This window comes from Anolis sagrei, chromosome 1, assembly GCF_037176765.1.
Source record: "Anolis sagrei isolate rAnoSag1 chromosome 1, rAnoSag1.mat, whole genome shotgun sequence".
In the NCBI taxonomy this organism is placed as follows: Eukaryota; Metazoa; Chordata; class Lepidosauria; order Squamata; family Dactyloidae; genus Anolis; species Anolis sagrei.
In genome coordinates, this window is record NC_090021.1 from 109,815,576 (window position 1) to 109,827,568 (window position 11,993).

Sequence of the window (11,993 nt, forward strand, 5' to 3'; positions counted from 1 at the left end):
ACTGTATGTAACATTGTAGTCCAAACCTTTTGTCACAATCTGTAGAACAGTGTTTCTCAACCTTTGTAATGCTATGACCCCTTAATACAGTTCCTCCTGTTATGGTGACCCTCAACCATAAAATTATTTTCGTTGCTACTTCAGAACTGTCATTTTGCTCCTGTTATGAATTGTAATGTAAATATCTGATAAGCAGGATATATTTTCATTCACTGGACCACATTTGGCACTAATACCCAATATGCCCAAATGCGAACACTGGTGGAGTTTGGGGAAAATAGACCTTGACATTTGGGAATTGTAGTTACTGGGATTTATAGTTCACCTACAATCAATGAGCATTCTGAACCCCACCAACGATAAAATTGGGCCAAACTTCCCACACAGAACCCCCATGACCTACAGAAAATACTGTGTTTTCCTATGCCCTTTGGTGACCCCCCTGACACCTCCTCACAACCCCCTCAGGGGTCCCGACCCCCAGGTTGAGAAACACTGCTGTAGAAAATATTTAACTGTTAATTAGTTCTGAAGCTAGGATTTAACTATATTTTAGTTTTGTCTAGTTTATACTGGTTTATATTCTATCTTCATACTGTATTTGTTTACTTGTAAACTGCTCAGTTGTTGCTTCGATGGGAAGGTAGAGAAGAGCGAATGGAGGAAGCAGTTTAAAATCTTGATGAATTTAGATGGGAAGATGGGGAAGTCTAAGGATTGGTGCTGTTGGAAAGATGGTGATGGGCCAGGAGACAGACTGGGAAGATGAAGTGGAGTTAGTTAAACAGCAGCTAAAAACTTGTGAATAATCACATTTGCAAAAGCGAAAATTGCAAAGACAGAGAGTTGATGGTACTGAGGAAGTGGGTCTCAATCCTCAACTTAAATAGAATGGAGTTAGATCAAGCTTTGGTTGATAACTTGGTTCCTACTCTTGGCATTACGCTGTCAACTATATTATTGCCTCTAATTTATTTTATTCTTGCTTTTTATCATGTTCTTTTTATTATTCATTTTGTTTATATATTTTACCTCCAGTTCATAGAGTATGTAGCTCTCTACTTTACGTCTTTATCTTCACTATAACAACATACTTCACGCTGAAGGTGAAAGTGGTTCAAGATCATCCAGGGAGTTTTGTTGTCCAGGGAAGATTTCCCGAGTGCCAGACCAAGACTCTGAGCATTTCATTATGTTTATAGTATACCAGGCATTTACCATATTTAAAATACCTGTTTGAAGGAGCATGTGTATTTTGTTACGGTAAGTCCTTGCAGGACACAAGGATGTGTGTGAATAAAAACCTTATTGTTTGTAATTATCTGGTTCAGCTGACTAAGTAGGTCAAGCAGCAATGTTGTGCCATGCCCAAGGAGCTATAACTGAGTTTTTTGAATACAGTGTGGTGGGTGCTGTATTTCTGGTGGGCTGCTGCTGGAGTTCTGTTTCACTTGTGTGAAGTACCAGCAGGAGATGCTGATGGTGAAATAGCTATTTACTTCAGGTTGTTTTGATTTTCCATTTGCTGCTTAGAAGGTGCTTTATTTTATGCATATTACAAAGACTGTAAATATGTTGCACTGCTGATTATGTGCAGCATGGCCAGTTTTGTTTAATCTCTGCAAAGTTAAGAGAGTAAAGATTTTCTGTTTACCTTGACTATTGGTCTGAGACTATTTTGCGTCTGGGTTTTTGGGCGTTAGGTCGCTGGAATAAAACATGCACTGCATAAAATATTTTGCATCCTTTCCCAACAATAGGTCCTAAGACACTTGTAATCACAAATTATACTGCCTCATCCAACTAGACTGGATGGGAATTATGGGAATTATAGCTGAATATCTAGAGACACATTTAGGAAATGACAGGTTGAAGGGGACAGAACAAGGTCAGTTCAGCACACCTCAATACAACACTCTGAATGTTAAAACCAAGTTACTCCTAATTTAAGCCTCATTCCAATTTAGATGACCCTGTGTCACTTTGTCAGTTTCATGAGCTTCATATTTCCTTTACATGCTGGCATTCACTGTGGCACCAGATGCATTCACTCTCAGTCTTTCCTGATAATGATGTAGTAAAATAGCCTTTTATTCATTCAAAGGAGACAGGAGATAGTGAGCACATTAAACAGCCAAACTTGACAATGGCATTAGAGAACAAAAGTCAATGCCAAACTTATGCCTTCACATCTGTGATGAAAAACGAAATGGCTGCCTAAAAGGTCCTTTCTCGTCCTAATCAGGCTTTTGTCTGTGGGCAATCATAGGAGGCCTCTAATATCCTAAAAAGAAAATTAATTATGGACTTTCCATACCAATGATATGCTACATGGGAGCTGCCAAGATGTTTCATCCAGCATTGTCTTTCCTAGTGATTCCTAGATGTCCAGCCTCTGTTCTGTTTCATTAATATGGCTGTCATTGTGACAGGTTTAACTAAAGCTGATTATGTACTTGTCACAATTGCTAATGTTGAAGCTGCTTCACAATCTACGCAGAAAATGTTCTCAGCTTATGAAACTCTTATTGATCGACCCCAGGTCACCTGAAGCTTATAAAACAAAAGAAGGGGTGGTTTGATAGGCTACGCGAGAAAGGAGCAATTGAACCTACTTTCCAAATCTCTCTCTCTCTCTCTATATATATATATAAATGAATCTATCCTATAAATTATTTTACCAAGACAGGAACTCTGATTGGATAGAATGGGGAAGACATAGAATTGGGAAGAACAGGAGGTTGGTAGCAGAGTCTTTGCAAAATTGTCCCAAGTATAGTCTTCAGACAGGTATGGGGATGACTCCCATTTGAAACCTATGGAGTATTTACATTGTAGAATTAGTGCAATTTGATAGCACTTTAACTGCAATGGATCTGTGCTGTGGAATCCTATAAGGCAGTGTTTTGCAAACTCTGCTACTCCGTATGTTTTGGACTTCTGCTTCTACAATTCCCAACATTGGTAAGATGGCTGGGATTTCTGGGAATTGATGTCCAAAACACCTGGAGGAACAGAGTTTGAGAAACACTGTATGAAGCAGTGGTCCTCAACCTGTGGGTCTCCAGAGGTTTTGGCCTTCAACTCCCAGAAATCCTAAAAGCTTGTAAATTGGCTGGGATTTCAGGGAGCTGTAGGCCAAAACACCTGGGGACCCACAGGTTCAGAACCACTGCTGTAAGACCAGCACTCTTCTGCAGAGCATGCTAAAGAACTTGTAAAACTCCAGAGCACCAAGGATTCCACAGCACCAACCATGACTGTTAAATTAAAGTCAAACTGCCTTAATTCTCTAGTGTAAGATGCACCTCTAGTGAGCTACTGGCAGAGAACAGGTCAATCAGGCCATACTGAGATAGATGGGCCATTGGAAGATGGATTACTCCCTATACGCCAATGTCCCATCTAACAATACCCTATTTTATTTACCCCTCTCCACACTGTTTTAAGTAATTTTCCTTTATTTTAGGAGCTACAGTAATCTCAATAACTACCCTAGACCAATTATTCTCTTAAGTCCTGGTAACTCAGAGACCATCTACACTGCAGAATTATAGCAATTTCATGCCACTTTAACTTACATTGCTCCATACTTAAAAAAATCTGAGATTGGTAGTTTGTTCTGTGGCACTAGTTCTGTGGCACTAGAACTCTCTGATGCAGTATGGTAAGCACAGCGCAAAACTACAATCCCAGAATTTCACAGCATTGCATCATGGCAGTTAAAGTTATATTTCTGCAGTATGGATACAGTCTCTGCTCGGAGATAATTTTTGGGTATTGGGTGGCAGAACTATATCATGTTTTTCATTGAGTTAAATAATATTTTCCAGTTTGTTTTGCCTTCATCCCAGTTGTACTTTACCCTTATACCCTAACAACAGCAGGAGGAAGAACAAGAAACCTAAGATTTAATGAAAATGATCTAAACTGCTGATAGTACTGGGAGTACAGAGGGAAGCCATTCATTGTGACATTGAAAGGAGCCTGAAGGAGACTTTAGGAAGGCCACTACTTTGAGGGATCCCTGTTTTCTTGAAATAATGACAAAATCGAGGCAAAATAGGTACATACTTTTTTGGACCATAGCTCATGAAATTCCCCCAACTAGCAAGGCATGGACACCTCTTTACAATTTTTCATATCACTGAGTAATTAAAGCTTTGTTTTAAACCTGTAGTGTCTAAAATAAATGTCATCTGAAATGGAGAACTAGTTTTGGGATCACACAAAATAACTCATTGGACTCCAGTCTAAAACCTCCTTTGCTTTTGAATGCTTCTTAAAGTAGCCTTCTCCTTTTCTGTGCCTCTCCGTTTGAGTTTACCTCAATCAATCCTTTCCATCTGGAACTAAAGTGGTGGGTGGGATGGAGAGCCCCCCCCCTTTTTTTTTTGCATTACTGATGCCAGAAACTGCTGGAGTGAGGGAGGAGTAAGGTAGGATCCCTGTAGAGATTTGCAATTTCAAAAACATACATGCTGATTGACATTGATGCAATTAACCTCATGTTTAGCTTGACTTGTAATGAACAATTAGTCTCTCCTTTCCTCCCAATATACTTTAAAGTTGCCAACAGGATAAATGAGAAAACGGTGCAATGTAAGTATGCTACTTGGCCACTGTTAGGAGTAGCGAAGATCTATAAGTTGCGTTTTATCATCCCCAAAGGGCCACTTCAGTTCCAGAAGAGATTAAGGCATTAGACTAAATGCCAAAGACACAAAAGGTGCCTCTAAACACCAATTGTGAATTTGTCCTTTACTGAGACAGGCAGCTATCCCTGTGCTGGCCAACAGCCAAGCAGGTCCTTCGCTTGTGAAAAGGACAAGGTGAGTCTTCTTCATGGCCAACAGTTATCTGCCATTGTGAAAAAAAGCTCCATTGCCAATGCAGCCTTTTCCTAGTTTAGCACCCTCCTTATGATTTGGATTTCAACTCCCATCAGTTCCAAGTAAAATCACAGGAATGCTCAAAACTTTAGTCCAAGCATCTGGAAAGCAGCATGCCAGAGGAAGGGGTGCATTATTGATTTTCAGGTCAGTTGATTCAGCAATAATTTGTTCCAACATCCTTGTCTCCTTTTGCAATGCTACAACCATATACCCTTTATCTCTTCACCTTCACAGAAAATTCTTGTCCTATTCTGTAGCTAAAATATTTTCCATAGTCTCCTTCGCCATGTTTTTTTAAAAATACGAAGATCTTATGACATGTTCACACTGGGCAGTTATGGAGGTTAAGTTGTATCTTTAGTTTCACCATGAAGAACTGGAGGAAGACTGGACCATGGGGTCTTTCATATAGGTCAAAATAAACATAGATTCTTGAGATGCAGCTTATGAATATTTTTGCCTCGGTATCTATTTTCATTCTGGTGGGTGGGTGGGAGCTGTCTGGCTCTGTATTAAGGTTCTTCTAAAAAATCTTTACAACTGGTAAAGTTTTCCTATGGTATGTGGCATTTCCCACCTCTGAATTTTTCCTTCCATCCATCCATCCATCCCACTGAGGCACTGTAACATAATAACTCTCAGTTTTAAAAAGGCAGCGGAGGATAAATTGTTCCAATATGTCTCAGAATTAAAAGAAATAGAATAGAATATTATGGTTCAAACTGAGAAAAGCAAGGAAACAGTTTGGGACTACAGGAAAAAATGATTAAACAAAAGCAAACCAACCACGATTTAGAGCCACAAATACTGCATCTTCCCAGTACATTGGTCAATCTAGAACAGTGTTTCTTAAACTGTGCTCCTCCGGGTTTTTGGACTTTCAGCCCCCAGAAATCCCAGACAGCTTACCAGTTGTTATGAATTGTGGGAGCTGAAGTCCAAAATACCTGGAGGAGCACAGCTTGAGAACCCTTTTGCATGGTGCATTTTGAATCAGAGATGCTTATTATGACAGCCCCCTGATACATGTCAAGCAGTATCAGAAAATGCAGATAGGTCTATAGATCTAAAGCAGCAAATTCAACTCTAGTTTTCTTATCAGGCAGGAGCATGCCTTTTGCAAAGCCAATGTGTCTTAATCCCCCTGGATGAATTGTCACTTTGTTGTGGTGTGAGGGCTTTCATGTTCCCAGGAGGGGCTGCGGGGGAAGTTCCAGACCAAACACAATCAAAAGACCTCAACGGCAGATCAGGCGGAAGACAGCATGGTACATGTTGCAATGGCTGTAAAAGCGGAAGAATGCAGCAACAGATTGAGAAGCCACTGTTATCATGTTAACTATGCCATTGGTTGGGACCTCACTCTATGAAGACTGTGTTGATCAGATGTGCATCAACTTCCACACATTAAAGAAGCTCATGCACTCACTTCGAAGAAAAATAAAACCCTTGGAAGGCCATCATGCTTGAACAACACGGGATTGCATAAGTAAATAAATCTTAATATCTGATTGAAGACCAAGCTGCCTAAAATACTTTGGAGTGCTACATGACAGGTTATAACACTGCATTTGCCCTCCATCAACTTTTGTAGGAATTGCAACTAGATTCATAGGGACAAGAAAGTTTGCGGTAAGGGGCAGATAACACCGTGGTCTCTGTTGATCAAAATGTTTTGATAATTTGCCTTGAAGAGCCCTGGTTTTTCTATAACACTGCATGTCAATCAGACAGGAATTGGGCGGGAGGGGGGGCACTCTTACTTCAAATGACTTATAGGAAACTACTTGGGAAAAACGTTTACTTTCACAGCAGAACCGGCAGAGAAGGGGGGAACAGGAAAGTTGCCTAGTTTTGTATTCTAGTGGAGAGGCAGGATGAAGTAGGTCTGAAAACCTAATGCAGAGGAGGCAGAAGATTAAGCTTTTATGGGAAATGAGGTGTGAAAAGTAGGAAGGTTTGGAAGCAATTATGCTTCCCGGGTTGAATAGACAAACACATCAGCTGTGCCTTTAACACAATGGAGAATGTAGGAGAGAGGCAAATTGTGGTGTTAGGAAAAAATAAATGTCATGCACAAGCTTTCATGGACTTTAGTCTACTGAAGTCCGTGAACGTTAGAAATTTCTTTTTCTTAGTTGGCATCAAAAGTGCCAGGGGATGCCTTGGAATCTTTTTTACGCTGATATAGGTGAAGATGGGTATGTATTTGAATACGGTTAAAAGTATAGGTATCAGTTGGCGATCTCACATGTAAAACCCTCAAAGGCAGGAAGATAGCCAATTTAGATTTACTGCCATGGAATCTGAATCATTATCTGCCAGAGAAAGTGGGGATATATTCCAAATCCATTTAAATTAACTGCCAGAAGCAGCAGCTGCTGTTGTGGCAAAGGCAGAGATCTTGAGGAATTTCAAATGGCTTAACACACTGCTTGTGGTGTATATGTTAAGGGCTCAGAATGCATTTTGGCTCCATCTTCACTGTGGTCAGTGAAGACTTGTATCGTAGTGCAATTTAACAGCACAGAATCCTAAATCGTCCTCATGTGTCGTGCCTGGCTAGGATGTACTCTGTTGCAATCCTGTCACTGATGCCCATTAAATTCAACAGTTTAGTGGGGACTCAAGGAGCTCTGTAGGAAATGTTTGCATTTATTGCAAAAATAGATCTTGCTCACTGGTGGGATAGGCCAATGGCAGTTTCACGCATCATTGCAAGAATTTACCAATGAAGAAAAAAACTTAGATGGCTGTTACTTTTTCCTGTAATTATTTTGTCAGATTTCTTTATTTCAAGTTGCTCTCTGCTATGCATCTCTTTGCATGATGCTGCTTGTACACATATGCACACACACAGAATGACATTCTGTTTGTGTGTGTGTGTGTGTGTGTGTGTGTGCACGCTCATGTGTGTAAAGCCAGTAGGTCTTGCTCCAATCCAAACTACTGTGAATTACAACAGGGATTGCTCATAACAATACAATGCAGCTGAGAAATTCCATTTTGACTTGCAGCTATTGTGTGGATTGCTGCTAAACTCTGAAGCCTCATCTACTTTCTGTAAAATCCAGAATGGTGTGGATTATAAGAGGAAGTTTCTAGAAAACACACACCCTATTGTGTGCTGTTATGCACATCCACATGGAAATGTGCATTAGAAAAAGTCAGGAGAAAGTCCAAAATCAGCAACAAAATGAGCTACAGTGATCAGGATATGGAGGCTGCAGAGCAAAAATTCAGGAGCAGCATGCTCAGTACTCATGTAAACAGTACCACTGCTGGAAAATTTTGATAAAGGAACTGGGTTTGGTGCTCTCAGCAAAGTAAACAAAGAACCCCCTCACCCCGAGGAAAGTCCCCCTCCTTTTTTGAGTTGAAATATGAGTTTAATTGCTAATTCTCATCTGATGGGCTATTGCTGTTACGCACATTTCTCCCAAGATGGCAAAAAAGTCATATTATTGGGTTGATTTTGTAGGAGGGGAGCTTTGTGAACTGTTAGGAATTGTGGGAGTTGAGTCCAAAACACTGAAGGGCTGAAGTTTGCCCATGCCTGGTGTAGAGCCATATAATGTAGTTCAAACTGCATTATATGGGTCCCAGTTTTCATCTGCGAAAAGTTGGAAGTTATGAGGTATTCCTCCCATCCTCACAAAATTCTTCTTTCTCCCTCCCCTGCCCCAAGACCAAACTAAACAAACTTTTTAGGACTCAGTTTTGTTTTCAGTAAAGTGGCAGGAGCACAATGAAGCCTGAAGGTTATGGACAAAAGCAGGAATATGCTATTTATATGCTTGCCACAGAACATGGAACGAAGCTCGGAATATTAAGAAGTCTGAGGGACTTTGGGTTCGCAGACTTGGCACAGTTCACTGCCCCAGAGAGAACTTCAAATGAGCCAGCCGACCATGGTTTAAGATGCTTTTAGGCAGCAGTTTGCAAACCATTACAACTAGAGTTGATTTCAAAATTGGACCAAAAATGCATTAAAACTGAGACCATTCTAGGTGGGATGATTGGTGGAATGACTTATTAGTAAGTATAATCTATTAATTCTGTGGTGCTTTTATTCTATATGCTACTTTGCACAATAGTCATTTGTTCAATAGCTGAGATCCCCAGCAGGCTGTGAATGCCGAAACGGAATGGAAGGATATAGGCTTAGGAAACTAAAGGTCCCAGCTTCAGTCTCTGCAGTCTTTGGTAGCAGCAGAGGGAAAGAAAACAACTGCTCATGTCTTAGGCTACATCTACCTAAACTAGGTTTAACACCACTTTAACTGGTTGAGGTATCACAGAAAGGTCAGAGATTTTGTAAATCTACAACTTCCAGGATTCCACAGCATTAGGCCATTGCAGTTAAAGTGGTGTCAAACTGCATTAATTCTACAGTGTGAATACACTCTTAAAGAGCTGGTTTTTTTTTTTTAAAAAAAAAAAACCAGGGCAGATTTTACCAGTGATCTTGTACCCAGGTCACAGCCAAGATAGACCCAATAGTCTCAGGCCCACAGCTTAGAAGTAATAAGGCAACACTGTGTTGCCTCCTCTCCATGGAATAACCTTCAATTTATCCATGGGTCATATGCAAATCTTTAATTTTTGCCTCAAAATTTACCCTTAAATTATATGAGAGTGTATATGGTAGGTGTGGTGTTAATGGGGTGAATCCGGGGCAGCTTCAGAGTCGAATTATCTGAATTATAATTGAATTATTTTGGTTTAGAAAAGCTATTGATAAGTAAGTGTAGAGCAAAGAGAAAAGCTAGTAAGTGATCTCGACTCGGCATTTTATATGGTTTTAATCTGTTCGATTGTTTGTTTTAATTGCTCATACATTTTAAGTGTTTTTATAATTTGATGGGGTGTGTTTTATTATTATGTCCATGTGGCATTGATTTTTGCCAGAGTTTGTAAGCTGCCTTGTGTCCATGGCAGAGTGAGAAAGGCGGGGTAAAAATTAAGTAAGTAATGCTTAATAAGCAGCTGTGTTCCCTGAGAGATACTTTATGGGGCGAGGAGGAAGCCACAATGGCCCCTTTGAAAGAAATATACTCGTAGTTTCATTTCTCTCTATAAGGAGCCCCCAATGGCACAATGGGTTAAACCCTTGTGCCAGCAGGACTAAGGACAGACAGGTCAGCGGTTTGACTCCAGGGAGAGTGGGCTGAGCTCCCTCTGTCAGCTCCAGCTCCCTATGTGCGGACATGAGAGAAGCCTCCCACAAGGATGGTAAAACATGAAGCATCCGGGCATTCCCTGGGCAACATCCTTGCAGATGGCCAATTCTCTCACACCAGAAGCGACTTGCAGTTTCTCATGTCGCTCCTGACATGAAAAAAATCTCTCTGTCTCCCCAGTAATGTTTTCTTACTGCCTTTATACATTTTCTTTTAGGGGGCATTTGGAAAGATTGGTTTCTTTTCTTTTTGGGTAATTTTCTTACTTCATTGGATGAAATTTTAAAAAGAAAAAGAATTGAAGAAATCTAAATGTGATCAGCCAAGGACACAATGAACAAATCAACGAATGACTTTTTAAAAAATGGAACAGGTAATGATGATGAGTCACTTTTGTAAATTTCTACAAGTAACTGTAATGGTTCCTATTATGAAGTACTTTTCCAAGCTCTGTTGTGTGAAGTGGCCTCTACGCAAGTGATAGCTAGTTAGGGTTTCCTGTATTTGCTATTTTCCTTCCTTAACCATGGATTGATGCTTTCAAACTTGACATGACTTCATTTCTTACCACTTTGGTAGCAGAACCCATTTTCTTGCGCGCTCTCTCTTATGGATAGCTCACTTTAATCATACATTCTCTTCCAACAGTCTTTATTTGATTACAAACATTTGTTTCTATGCACACTAACAAATCTGCAAAGCTCTTCAACCACCATATCAGCTCCAGCTCCCCATGCAGGGACATGAGAGAAGCCTCCCACAAGGATGGTAAAACATCAAAATATCCGGGAGTCCTTGCAGACAGCCAATTCTCTCACACCAGAAGCAACTTGAAGTTTCTCAAGTCACTCCTGACATGAAAAAAAATGTTCCTGCTTATCTCGGTTTAAACTACATTATATAGTCAGTATAGACTCATATAATGCAGTTCAATTCTTCTGAAATTGGCCCAATGAGCCTGCTGTTTTCTTGCATGTTGGCATAAATCATTGTGTTGAAGCAGATCTTGGCTGTGGATAACAATGTAGAACTGTTTTAATTTCAGTTGGTGATGCAATGGGTTAAACCCTGCTGCCACAGGACTGATGACCAACGGGTCGGAGGTTCAAATCCGGGGAGAGCACGGATGAGTTCTCTGTCAGCTCCAGCTCCCCATGCAGGGACATGAGACAAGTTTCCCACAAGGATGGTAAAACATCAAAAAACATCCAGACATCCCCTTGGCAACATCCTTACAGATGGCCAATTCTCTCATACCAGAAGTGACTTGCAGTTTCTCAAGTCGCTCCTGACATGAAAAAAAAGTTAGTGAAGATCTATATTGTTTTTTGAATCAATATACATTTTATTATTTGTGTTCTGCTGTATTTTTTTTAAAAAAGACGGTTTTGTTCCTTTGTACAATTTAAATGGAAGTCCACTTTTATCAATTGTCAACATAGTTTCTTATGTTATACCTTTATTTACCGATTTTATTTATAAGCCACCCAGAGCCACATAAGGAGTTGCAGATCTTAAATTAAAGCCTCCCCGCTTACATTCTTCAATATTACCATAGCAGAGATTGCAATTTCTGTGCCTTTTAGATCTGCCCACGTCAATTAATGCTTCATAACTATGCTGATTTATACAGGCTGGACCTTTCCTCACCAGCAAATTGCCTGTGATTGATGAGAGTTGGCTTTTATAAATAAACACTTTTCACCACGCTATGAAGCCTTGGAGGATCAGCGTATTCTCCACATCATGCACTCAATGAGAGAAGGACTGCTCCATAATTATCCCTAGCAGGCTGGCCTTTTCAGTGCTGATTTGCATATCACTGAGCTCTTCAGGATTCTCCCCTCCTCATTTTCACTCTCCCTAAAATTAAGCAGCAGCTCACTCAGTGATACAGCAGAGACATCAGCTCCAG